Source organism: Zootoca vivipara, chromosome 3, assembly GCF_965207765.1.
Source record: "Zootoca vivipara chromosome 3, rZooViv2.hap1.1, whole genome shotgun sequence".
Lineage (NCBI taxonomy): Eukaryota > Metazoa > Chordata > Lepidosauria > Squamata > Lacertidae > Zootoca > Zootoca vivipara.
The window spans coordinates 54277302-54289618 of record NC_142586.1 but is presented as its reverse complement, the minus strand read 5'-3'; the positions used below and the strand labels follow the sequence as shown (position 1 = coordinate 54289618).

The 12317-nt window shown below is 44.0% G+C and overlaps 1 protein-coding gene and 1 non-coding gene across 7 annotated transcripts in view; one reads left to right on the top strand and one right to left on the bottom strand.

The window, feature by feature from the left end:
* NCOA7 (nuclear receptor coactivator 7) overlaps positions 1 to 7285 on the bottom strand; it is a 65650-nt gene extending 58365 nt beyond the window's left edge. For 2 of the 6 annotated variants that reach the window (XM_035109245.3, XM_035109247.3), the window contains exon 1: positions 6382 to 7285. The gene's annotated coding sequence lies outside the window, so the exon portion shown is untranslated. Of the gene's footprint in view, positions 1 to 5937 lie in introns of all 6 variants that reach the window. The other 4 variants (XM_035109246.3, XM_088666116.1, XM_088666115.1 and 1 more) reach the window with 3 other exon arrangements.
* A 3325-nt stretch (positions 7286 to 10610) lies between these two features.
* Positions 10611 to 10682, top strand: TRNAE-CUC (transfer RNA glutamic acid (anticodon CUC)). The gene has a single exon. It is a non-coding gene; the product is annotated as a tRNA-Glu (tRNA).
* Positions 10683 to 12317: the final 1635 nt, after the last annotated feature.

The window sequence follows — 12317 nt, the reverse complement described above, 5'->3', positions numbered from 1 at the left end:
TTGTGTTTGTTAGGGCAACTTTACCAGCACATGCAGGGAATACACAGGGCCTATTTTGGCATTAATTGGGTCCCAAGAGGGAGAATGCTGTTTTGTTCAGCTTATTCCGTCCATGAAGGCAATTATTGTAAAGGACAGACACGGCTTGATCTTGCTGTTCCTTGCACCACACATTGCTTTTGCAATGCAGCTTGTTTGGCAGAAATCCATCTTGGCCCCGTTTTCCATCAGGATAAGCCAGAAACAAGGAAGTACGAACCAAGGACTTGGTGAACAAGTGTATACCTCACATTCACCACGTAAGGATCTTTTTAAAGCACCACCATACCACCATAGCTCTACACTTCAGCAGAAGGGTCTAGAGCAGCTTATTCTCATGAATGCCGGCATTGCTTAGCATCGCCACACTACTTCCACATGTCATCAAAGGACATTGGACAAGTATGGAGGCAGACACTCGTATGATGACAGCATGGAGGCTCATGCAATGACCCTCTTACGATGGCCATGTGGGAAGCCAGTCCTTCATTACAATCTCAACATGCCCTGGGAATGGCAGTTTACTCCTCACAGAGCTGCAATTCCCAGCACCCTTAACAAACTACACTTCCCAGGGTGAGGTGGGAGGGAATGCGCTTCAAATGTATGAGGTGAATTCATTTCAAGAAAAACAAACCAGGATATTAGTTTGCCCACCATACCACCATTTTTGAAGATTGCAACACAAACATAAAATACAACAGATGATGTGTAGGACAGAAGCAGAATGTCAGTGACTACAAAGATTAAATGGCACTGCTTTAAAAACATCAAAACATTGTTGTCTAATGAGTCAAGGGTGGGCAGGTCTGAAGTGGTTTTTGGTACAGATAAACCTATCGCTGCTTGCTTCAATTGTCACCACAAAAGCTGAAACTGTATTGGGGGTAAAACAATACACATATTGGAGTTAATATATAATTACAGTGGTACCTCGGTTTACAACGACGATCCGTTCCGGGGAGCCGGTCGCTCCCCAAGTTCGTCGCTCGCCGAAGGCACACTTCTGTGTGCGTGCGAAGCGCCAATAGAGCACTTCTGCGCATCCGCGCACGCGGAACCCGGATGTAAATACTTCCAGGTCTGCGGCGGTTGCTCTCCGAGTTCGTTGTAAACGGAGGCGGTCGCAAACCAAGGTTCCACTATATGTAGCCACCAATACGTAGCTTTATCATCCATACATACGTCTAGTCTCCTTTTAAAGCTGTCCAAGTTGGTAACCATCACATCTTGTGGTAGAAAATCCAAATGTTAACAGATTTCAAGAGGCATTAAGCTAAGTGCATAGTAGGATTGGAGCCTCTCAAACCCAGCAAGAACAACCAGTGGAAGTTGTAAGCAAACCATGTCTGGAAGGCCAGAGATCAGCCACCCCAGCAAATTAACCTTATGCTTAACATATGTCTTAGCTCTAAGTCAGGTGTAACTTGCTATGGGTTTGAACAGGATATTCTCTTTATTTTTATATACAAGCTATTATTCTTTTTGCTCAACATATCTAGAAAGTTCCTTGAGCACACATAAGCCATTACTTTGTATCTAGACAACCCTATTTTGCTGCCAAAGAGATAAGGATGGGACAAAATTCAACATAAGAAGAAAAAATGGTATCACTAATGGCAATGCATTCAATCACTGCCTTATGCCACACAACATTGTCCCTTTTTAAAAAAAGGGGGGGTTTAATTAGCTTTTAATTTTTTGTTAAGTACCTTCTAGGACGAGCAGTTCTACTACATAAAGTATTCAAGCAGCTTTTAGAATAAGAATATATGGCATGATCAAAGCTGCCGCCTAAGAATGTGACAGCAGCCCTATTGGGTCAATTCACTGAGTCTAGCATTCTGTTCCCAGCAGTGGTGTTGGCCAGCCAGATGCCTATGAGACGCTCACAAGGTATTAAGGGTTATTGCTCCCCAGCAACTGGTACTGAACCTGGAAATCCCCTATTGCCACCATGACTAAGAGCCACTGGCAGACCCACCTTCTACAAATGTGTCCAAGGTCTTTTAAAGCCATCCAAGAACTGCTTCCTTTTGTCTGCCCTGAATTTCCTGCCAATCAGTTTCATCGACTGAATCCAAGTTCTGCTATTGCGTGAGAGAGAAACTTCTATATGCCCCTTCCCCACACACAACAGAAGTTTAAAATAACTATTAGGTTCTTCCCCCAGTCACTTTTTTCTTAACTAAAAAAAACCCAGCCATTGCATCCTTACCTCATAGTCAAAGTGCCCCTGATTCCTGCTGGGTACCTTTTTCTGTTCCTGTTTTTGAGATGGGCAAAACCAAAACTAAACATAGCATTACAAGTGACCAGAGATTTAAGGGGAGTGTCATACTGACTGGCAGTTTTCTATTTGATCCCTTTCCTAAATACCCTCACACATGCCACACACTAGGTCAATGATATCAAAAAGCTATCCTCCACAATCTCTTTCCTGACAAGTCACCATAAGTTTCAGACCTTTCAATGTACAGTATATGTGAAATAAGATTTATGCAGCACAAACATGCATTACATTATTCTTATTTACACTGCACTCTATACGCCCATTGAGCTAGTATGCCAATATCCTTCTGAAACTGCACAATCTGCTTGGTTTTCACTACCTACACTAATTTGGTGTCATGTACAAACCTGACCACCACACTGCTCACCCTAACCATAAATGAACAAGTTTAAAATCACAGGTATTTTGAGATTAGATCTTTTTCCACCCTCCTTCTTACTCTTCTTCTTCCTACTCTGTCTTTCCTAGTCCTTTTATTATTGTTATTTATTAAATTTGTTGGTCAATTTATCTTGCCCTAGGCAACTCAATAAGACTTAAAAGCAAGCAAACAAACCCCATTACATTACCTTGGTTTACGAACTTAATCTGTTCCAGAAGTCCGTTCTTAAACCAAAGCGTTCTTAAACCAAGGCGTGCTTTCCCATAGCAGCAGGGGACTCAATTTACAAATGGAACACACTCAACAGGAAGCGAAACATGTTCTGCTTCCAAGGCAAAGTTCACAAACAAAAACACCTACTTCCGGGTTTGCAGCGTTCTTAATCCAAGTTGTTCATAAACTAAGCTGTTCTTAAACCAAGGTACCACTGTATGGAGACATTAAAATCAGTGGGGGAAATACATTTAAAACATAATATACTGTAATCCCTAAATCGTGGTTAAGTATTGACCAGACTACAGACCAGGGTGTGAAATCAAAGTTTCAACTGAGTTTGCAAAACATGTTTAAGCAACCCATCACCAAGCAAACCACAGTGAGGGTTATTCTCTGGCCTCTTCAGCCTGTCTGCTGGAAGGTGCCAAATTTGTCTCTCTCCTGCCACTTTATAAAGCACCCCCCTCGTGTTTATATGCCACCCAGCAAATTATAATTTTGTTTCACTGTATTTTGGACCTTAACTGGGATTATCAAGACAAACTATGGTTAAAACCAACTGGGATTGCTTTTACTTACTTATTTATAAAAGTTTTTCCATACTGCCATTATCATAAAATAGCAGGGTGGTGTACAACATCAAAATATAAAGCACCCTGAAAAACAATACATAGAAGCATTAAAATGACATGCTAATAATAATAAAAAATTAATCTGCTATTGGCATAAAAAGGTCTTCAAGAGATGCTTCAAAGTCAAAAGTGAGGATGCAATCCTGTACAAGTCTGTTTAGAAATAAGTGATGGCATTCAATGGGTCTTACTCCCAGGTGAATGGGTATAGAATTTACCATGGCAAACACATACCGGTACTTAATTCTTTGCTGCGTCTTTACGGAACTCTTCCACATTCAAAGCTTTGGGTAAAGTTTCCGTTTTGGCTTCTATGCTCACATCTGTGTGCTTCCTTAAATGACTTTTGACAGTTCAGTTTGTAACCTGACCTGATATATTCCTTTCTACAAACATTGATTTAGAAAGCTGCAAATATTTGCTCATGCATTACACCAGGAAGACCCTCTTCAAAAACGGCTGTTAAAGTTTGTTCAAGCATATACACATACTATTTCAAGCACTATTTCACTATCAATTAGCTGTCAGATATTTACCATTTTAAATTAAAATTCCAGTTATTCATTACAAAAGCTAGTGTAACAAAGACACAGTAAATGCAGTACAAAAATAACACCCACAACATACAGTACATACATAATTGTGTATGTTTACTCAAAATGTAACGGTTGTCAAAATCAAATGAAGTCCAGTTTAGATAACAAAATGCTATGCCAAAAGGTACCAGAGAATCTATTTCCTTTTTCAATTCTAGTAGACCATCATGACAAACCCTGTAATTCTGGTGCTGGATATCAAACTTTACTGTCATAACATATTTTTGCAACTAATGAAAGCAAATGTATGTTTTATTTTACTTTTTTAAACAAACAAACAAACAAACTTGAGCACTAGCTCAGAACAACTACGGTAAACTGTATGTCAATTAACTTCCATTGTGTTCTTTTCCCCTTGCTTATCTATTAACATATATCATGATAAAGGTTATGTAACAACTCATGCCATCCTGTTTTCAAATTCAGGTAACAAGAAGGTATTATCCTAGCCTAAACATTACATGTGTTATCAACAAAGCAGTTCTTATGCACCATTACCACAGAGTAAGTCCTGACTATCAAGCAAACAAACATACACACATAACTGCATAGATCAACCTGCAAACAGGGTTTACCAGTTCTGAAATAGCTGAGATAAAGAAGGAATCAACATTTTTAACTAGTATTGGGCATTGCTTATTCTCCATTCCTCTATTTTCTTCTTCCATTTAAATAAATGCAAAATAAATGCTACCGGAGCGGCGGGGGTGGGGCAAGCCGCCCACAGAGGGCACCGCAGTGATCCGTCTAGGGGGCAGCGCAGTGAGCTGCCCACGGATTCCGCCTGGCGGGCGCAAACCCCACGCTGCCATTTCAGGCAGCGTGGGGCCCTGAGCCACCACGTCACTCCCAGCAGAGACGTGTAGCTCAAGTGCACTGCAGGCCAGGCCCTGCAGTGAACCCTCTCATGGTGTGCCATTTTGTCACCCTCTCCTGATGACACCCAGGGTGAACCGCACCCCCCTTCCTACACCCCTTGCTACCAGTAGTTAGAAGAATATTTTTTTTAATTCCTTCCTTTCTTGTTCTGAAGTGTGTCTACTCATAGATTTTAAGTGTCTACTCCTGAGGTAGCAACCTGTCAAATCTGTTTTGTGTAAAGTGCCATGGGCACATTTGGTGCTATTTAAATGAACAAAGCGAAACACAAACTTTTTTCTAGCTATATGCTTAATCTCTCTTAACACAACACTTAGCAAATCTCAAAGCTGCACCTTGTTTTTCTACAGTCTATGTCCAAGGCCTATGATGCACTGTATGCTAATATCCCCTCCAATTTTTTAATATAATAAATCTTTGGAAATCGTAAACAACCCAATTATAAGAACTCCAAAAATAGTCCATTTCCTTCTTTCAAAGTATGTTTTATCTGTAAGTGGCTAGCTAAGAGAATAATTTGTTTCCCCTTGTAAATTATAGATGATTTGAAGCTCTGCTGAACAAGCTTAAATATTAGCTATATACCTCTCTCTGTACCTTCAGGCATGAACGCATCACTGCAGTAGATTCTTATCCACATTGCTGAGCATTTTTTAAAAGGCATTTTCATAAACAATTCCTCCAAGTGTATGTGAACCAGAGCCACAAACATCACTCCTAGACCTCCCTTTCCCTCAGTTCACCAAGAAAGACATTCTGGCTGGCTATGCAGCTAAAGAAACATACTCTTCCATGTGAGAAACCATAATAAAGTCGGGAGGGAAGGCGACTGCATGATATATTTAAGATCACCACTTGTAACGACAACAACAGCAACGTGGGTGGGCGCCTGCAACAAACCTTTTTCGGCTGCGCGTTAACTTCGCACGTTGCTGTTTGAGGCAGGCACTATTGGAAAGCAAGGGGATCCATCATCCTAACCCTTTCAACGCCCCCGTGGAGACAAGATTCGTCGCTCGACCGGCAATTTCGGGAGGAAAAAAGCGAGGAAGTGAGCGCAGGGGCCACACCCACCTCCTGGACCTGCATCTCGGAGCCGGGCAGCCCCGAAGCTCCCTCTTGCGCCTGCCGGGCAAGGCGGAGAAAAACAAGCTTTTGTAGCGGGAGGCAGCCAAGCGCAGGCGTTTACTTCCCCCCTCGCCTCATCCGCCCGCCTCCTCAAATGCTGATCAAAAAGCTGGTGGGAGGTCCAAACACACACACACACACATTTTTTTTCTTGCAAAGAGGGAGTCTGTTTCTCTCCCCACTCCCCATCAACATCCCCATCCCCTTGATGCGCACCAGCATTTGATGTTTTCCAAAAGGCGCACAGCTGGGCGCTCCTGCGGCGGCGGCTGTCGCTCCTCCGACGTCCACCTCCGGAAGGTGCGCGGCAGTCTCCTCGGGCCCCCTAGGCAGGTTCTCCCTCGAGGATGCCCAGCTGAGATCCCCTCATTCTTCTCCTTAGGAAGGGGCGGGTAGACGAAAGCATCAGGGGGCTGGCTGGCTGGCGGAGGGAAGGAGCTGCAGCAACTGCTGCTGCCTGCAGCGACAGCCGCCGAAAGAGAAAAGCCGCGCTTGCCAAGATCCACCCTCGCGCGCCGCTGCGGCTCAGCCGGCCGTCCGGGGCGCGCAGCTGCCTGAGGCCGCCCGCCGGCCTTGCAAGGGCTGCAGCAGCAGTCTCCGCAACGGCGGTAGCGGCAACAGCAGCATGGTTCCCCCGGCAGAAACAGGCACAAGCCGCCGCCCCTCTGCGCCCTGCGCGCACCCGCACGGCGACGCACTCCCTCCCTCCTTTCCCCACCACGAGCTGAGCCCGCCCGGCAAATCTCCTCAGAGCCCGCCTCGCCAGAGCGGCTCCCTCGGCCTCTCCCTTCCTCCCTCGCAGCCGGGCCCCGGCTCCGCCCACGTCGGAGCGGGGCGACCCCGCGGGGAAATGCGTAGAATCCCACAAGAAGCGGGGAAAGGGAAGGCAGGGGGTGCAGTCATTTCCTCGCCATAGCTGGCAAGTTTTCGCTTTTCTCGCGAGGAAGCCTATTCAGCATAAGGGAAAATCCCTGTAAAAAGGGATAACTTGGCAGCTATGTTCCTCGCCTCGCCCCGTGACGTGATCGTCTCTCCCCTCTCGCCCAGAATCAGTTCCCCCTCCCCAATACTGTATCTGGCAAAAACACGTCCATTCCTAATGATATTTATTAATCTATCTGTCATTCTCTGGACGGTGCCGTGTACACACAGTCGAAGTCTGTGAGCATGCGTGGCGCGTCCACATCCTATTAAACCGGGTTTGAGGTCGCCTCCAGCGCTGCTCCAATGAAGAAGTTTTACTAGAATCACGACCTGTCCCACAGGGGAGCTCTTGCCCAGTGGCTCCTCAACATGGCCTTGTTTGAAATGTGTCTGCTTTTTCAAGCCCAAGGCTTTTTGCTGCCTGAGGGCAGGCTGGGGTGGGAGGAATGCCTTCTCCCAGAGGCAATGTGTATAATACCCACATTATGTTGGCATTTGAGAGAGAATATGCTGCAAATGGCTCTCCTTGCGACTAAAAATACCGCAATAATCAAGTAGTTTAACACCAAAAGCAGCCACTTTTAGACAGCTTCCTCAGTCTGTCAAATGGTAGAGCTAGCTCATATGCTGCCATTTACCTGCCTTCAACAACTTGTGTTTCTGAGCACCAGGAGCAAGGAAGCAGTACCCCCACCCACCCAGAAAATGCTCATGACTATTGTCCATGCTGGTTGGGCTTGATGGCTGTTGGACTTGGGCAACATTTGGAGGGTCTTGGTTTCCCCATCCCTAGTTTAAACAAATAAGAGAGGAAGAGGGCTATCCTTCGGACTCTTTGCTTCAAGGGCTAGGCCCGAGCACACCAAAATGTCATATCCCAAAACTAAGAAGCCCTTTGCCCCTCCTTGCGAATATTCCGTAATATGGTTGTGCTTGCTCAGTTGTGAATAAGAAGAGTGTTATCTGGGTTTTTCCTGACAAAGACTCCATGTGCTTCGTTCCAGTACAAGAGTTCAGTGTGTAGCTTTTTGCATAACTGCATCATTAGCTTGCACTTCTACCTGTTCCGCTATTGAAAGCACAAGAGCTTCAGGCAGAAAAAAAATGTAAGGGAAATCATTTCTAAGCATCATGGGTTGTGACTTAGCATTTTCTTCTTGACAATGCAGTTTCGGTTCTGTTGCAACTACAGCACACAACTCCCCCTGCTTCACAACTCAGCCCAGATGATGGTTAGTGTTTCAGTAGTCAGAGGGGGCATGGTGGTAGCCTGTTTATGGGAGTTTTTGAGAAGGTAGGCAGGGAAAACAGGAAGATTTCCCAGAACTTGCCTCCTATCTCCCCTCAGAATCTCAGCCATTTATTACCCTCCTCATGTTAGATCATATCTCAAAAAAAAGGACAAACTACAAAGCAGGCACTGGTGGTAGAAGAACAAGGTGATCAGATGCAAACAGTGTTCCTGTACCTTTAACAGTAGAGAACATTTTAAATTTGAGCAGGTTCAGTTTGTCATTCAAGGGTGAAAAGGCTGTGCCTGCTGATATTGTGCTTTCTGCATACCTGTGATAAGTCCAGAAGTCTTGTGCACCTCAACCCTGGGCCTCCTTATGGAATCATTCTTAGTACCTTACAAGCCTTAAGTGTGTTGCATGTCAGAGATCCACATTTCTCAGTTGGATGTAAGCTTTTCCTATTCCTCCTGTGGTCACAATGCCTTACCACTTATCTCCAGCAGCCAGAATAAACTTTATTAGCTCAATTTCTATTTTCCAGGCTGCCCTTAAAGGCACAAGAACAAGAGACATTAATGATATGGCAAACCAAACCCAGAGGGGTAAGGTCTCAAGTTGTTTTTAACAAAACCCAAGGAGACACACTTATCTGCATTTGCTTTAGAATTGTTGTTGTTGTTTGGTCGTGTCCGACTCTTCGTGACCCCATGGACCATAGCACGCCAGGCACTCCTGTCTTCCACTGCCTCCCACAGTTTGGTCAAACTCATGTTCGTAGCTTTGAGAACACTGTCCAACCATCTCATCCTCTGTCGTCCCCTTCTCCTTGTGCCCTCAATCTTTCCCAACATCAGGGTCTTTTCCAGGGAGTCTTCTCTTCTCATGAGATGGCCAAAGTATTGGAGCCTCAGCTTCAGGGTCTGTCCATCCAGTGAGCACTCAGGGCTGATTTCCTTCAGGATGGATAGGTTTGATCTTCTTGCAGTCCATGGGACTCTCAAGAGTCTCCTCCAGCACCATAATTCAAAGCCATAAGTGGCTTTAGAATAAGCCCCTTTGAATTCAATGGGAGTAAACATGCATATGGGATTAGGCCATGATACTATTTTGCTACGTTTTTCTTCCAGTTTGGGGTACCTAAAAGAAGCCTAGCTTAACATAGTGGGTTGTCAAAGTGTTTGCAGCTGTTCAGTAGCAGTAACTCAAAGAGTGACGTCAATAACCCAAAGAGCTACAATTTGGCTTTGGATCATTTTTGCTTCTTTATGAACCCATTTATACCTTGCTGACTTGTTACAGAGCTACTGCAAGTCTAATCATGTCTACACTGATATATATTCAAGGGGACTTGCTCCCAGGTAAGTGGATAATACTTTGGACTAACAACCCGTTCCTAACCATGTAAGTTCTGCTGAGTCCAGTTGGGCTTTTAGTTAAGTGAGGTTAGGATTGCATTTTATATAGTTTTGAAAATTTGCACTGTAACTTTAATGGAGGAATTCTGTGGTTAGGGGTAAAGCAGTGAGCTGGGCATGCTACCTAGTACAAAGGATGTTCTTTCAGAACTAGAAATGCTAGTAGAGGTGATGCTTGCATGTTTGCATTTAATTGATTCATAGTTTAGTTTTTGTTTGCTAAATGCCATAAATAAATTCTAATCTAAAATGTACTTTGCTATGTTATTGCTTTGATATTGTAAACCAACAACTGATATAAGTAAAAGCAATCATGTATTTACATTTAATTTCACTTCCTGAAGTATTTATGTCACAGATTTTATAGTGGTCCTTCTATTATTAGGTATAATCATTTGTCTGATTCACAAATAGGTCAGCATGGCTGTTACTAACAGTGTCATTACCTCTCCATTATATAGGATACTTACATAATCAGAATAATTCAGTACTGTAAATAAACTGGAAAACTTAATTTGTACAACTTCATAAATGAGATAGGAGTGGACATGTTACAGTAGCTGCAGATAGATAAACGTGAAATAAGTTCCAATAAGAGATTTCACTGGTATGAAAGAGCCACTCTTGTTTGGTAAATTGCAATTACCATGCTCATTATTTCTATGGAATGTATAATTTAGCTATTGACTTTGGTCCAAGGTCTAGGGGTTAGGATTTGGTGCTCTCACTGCTGCAGCCTGGGTTTGATTCCCAATCAGGGAACAATTGGCTTGGTCTAAATTCCTTTAAAAAATAAAATTAAAAAACGTCGTGCAGCAACAAAAATAACAAAGTGCCTTACATAAATCACACGAAGAAACTGTTTTTCAGTTCCCTGGTGGTCTAGTGGTTAGGATTCGGCGCTCTCACCGCCGCGGCCCGGGTTCGATTCCCGGTCAGGGAAGTTGTGTTTTTTCAAAAGTTGTCATTTCGCTACCCATATTACTTGGAGGTTTGCCTCTTATTAGTTTCCCGAGTGGTTTCACCCACTTTCAGCAGAACTCACACCTGGGTACTGTGGTTTCAGTATTTTAGGGTTTTATGATTTGGTGCTTTACTGCTTTAATTTCAGGTTGCTATGCTATCCATGCTTTTTCATAAATTCTATTGTCAGTCGAGCATATTCCCAGGTAAACGGGGTTAAGATTGCAGTCTCAATTGCAAACTGTTTTGAGAACACGGTTCTGCTAAAACTCAACGTGCAATTTTAACGACCACAAAAAACCTCAAATTTGTATTATATTGCTTTAGAGTTGTCTGTCAACAGTCTCACGGTTTAGAAAATTTTTATACAATGTGCGAATGAATCCTCCTCCTTGGGACCTGTTACCTTTAAGAACAGTTAATTCTCGTCCCACCCCGAAATCTAGTTGTGTACTAACAAGAAAGTAGAAGTGTGTAAAAGTGAACGTTCGTGCACAGGGCTTGATAATCGCCTGTTTTACGGTATCAAATGAGTGATACATAGAGGTGTCGGTGAGAAGAAACTGGGCTGTGACAAAATGTTGACCTGTCAGGTAGTACAGTTTGATCTGTTGAGGATTTTCTGGGTTCAGATGCCATTGATCGGGTGCAGGAGAAACTATCTTTAGTCATAACTACCTTCTTCCGCGCATTAAACCTCTATAATCCTAAAGTTGTGATCCTACGTTCTCATATAGCTGCATGATAGGCAGAAATCGAGCAGGTTAACTGCACTCCTGGCACGTGCCCACTCACCATAAACAACAACAACATCCCATTGAGGACGTTGTGTAATTAATTATTCTCTCCAACCCCAAATCAGTTGCATCGAAATCCAGCAGATCGGCATGAAAAGAGGCATCGAACTGGTAGAGAAAGATGTCCTGATGATCTACACTACTGTGCATAGCTGCCAAGTTTTCCCTTTTCTCGCGAGGAAGCCTATTCAGCATAAGGGAAAATCCCTGTAAAAAGGGGATAACTTGGCAGCTATGCTACTGTGATGCAAAGAAACAAGCAAAGAAAACGCGCAGGAAAAAATCCGCAAAGTATATTTCGCATATATGTTTTGCTGATCTTGGTTATACTGGTAACGATAAAGATAGAGGAGGTCTTTGTTTATTGCAGCCGTCTCTTCAATTCTATCATTTGATTTCTTTATTTCAGAGAAAGATGGAGATCCAGGAGCCGGTTGCTAAAGAACTTAACGCAACTGCAGCAACCAGCCCGATTCCTAAAATTGGACGTGCAAGTTTTTCAACAGATGCAAGGAAGAAACAGCGGTGGAGACTGTCCCCTGGGGACTGGAGAAGCCCGTTTCTCGTGCTCCATCCACCGGGCACGAGGAGGCGCTCAAACAGAAAGAAGTCTAGGCTCTGAGAAGGAAGGGTATCGTCCTCGTCCTCCTGCGCTGATAAATCGCAGAGGCGAAGAAGGAAAGAGCCGCAAAAGCAGTAGAGGGGTTTAGGGTGGTTTCGACGGCATCCCTGCGCAACCTGCCCTGTGTGCAAGTTCGTGGCGCCGGCGCACAAGTGCCTGCGTACAACTGAGAACTGGGTTTGGGCCAGGAGGGTTT